At 43.8% G+C, this 790-nt stretch overlaps 1 protein-coding gene across 1 annotated transcript in view; it reads right to left on the reverse strand.

The window, feature by feature from the left end:
* Nucleotides 1–549, reverse strand: part of EBF3 (early B-cell factor 3) — a 127,956-nt gene extending 127,407 nt beyond the window's left edge. The window contains exon 1 of the mRNA XM_011941956.1: nt 531–549. The gene's annotated coding sequence lies outside the window, so the exon portion shown is untranslated. The remainder of the gene's footprint in view (nt 1–530) is intronic.
* Nucleotides 550–790: the final 241 nt, after the last annotated feature.

Below are 790 nucleotides of genomic sequence, written 5' to 3' on the forward strand. Positions count from 1 at the left end.
AACTGTCCCAGGCACTTCCCTGCCAAGAGAAATCAGGCCCTTTTGATTTAAAAAAAAAAAAAGATTGCAGGGCCCAAGTGTGTCGCAGGGCAGCCTCCTCCCGCCGGGGCTGGGGCAGCACTCCCTTTTCCCGTGAATTGGCAGCGTGTGTACGTTAATATTTTAATTAATCGGGAAAATCGAAGTCCAATTCACGTTATCTGGGGACCCCCACGCCTCTTGGAAGGAGTGAGAAAAAAGATGTGTTGGAAAGAGATCTATTTTGCTGGTGTTGGGGGTTAATGACTATTGCCAAAGATAAGTGAATTATCAAAGCTGTTGCGCCAGTCCCATCTCAAAATCCATTACGGTGCCGGCCGTCTAATTAAATACGTAAGTATAATAAAATCATATTTTATGACTATTTGAGGGTAATGAGATTAGTCTTTAGAAGCGATCGCCACATATTAAAGATGCCACTGTCTATAGAATGTTAATAACCTTAAATCAAAGTGTATGGAAACTATTCATGATAAATTAAAAGAAAATTTCTGTATTCCTAATAAGCCCAGCGCTTTCCACTCTCGGCAGACCCTTGTGTAGTAGGGAACACTTATCTTCGTGGAGAAACAACGCAAAATAAAGTTGGCCATCGGGGGAGGGTGGGGTTGAGAAACGCTTTGTCTCGGCGTGTTTAGCTGCTTCTGGGGCTCACGCAGGGCCAGCGGCCAGGCAAGCGTTATTGTCAGAATATGCAAAGTGCCTTTTCGGGAAAGATGAAGTTGGAAATAGGAAACAATGCTTCCTTTAT

The sequence above is a fragment of the Colobus angolensis genome, unplaced genomic scaffold (genome assembly GCF_000951035.1).
Source record: "Colobus angolensis palliatus isolate OR3802 unplaced genomic scaffold, Cang.pa_1.0 Scaffold204, whole genome shotgun sequence".
Taxonomy (NCBI): domain Eukaryota; kingdom Metazoa; phylum Chordata; class Mammalia; order Primates; family Cercopithecidae; genus Colobus; species Colobus angolensis.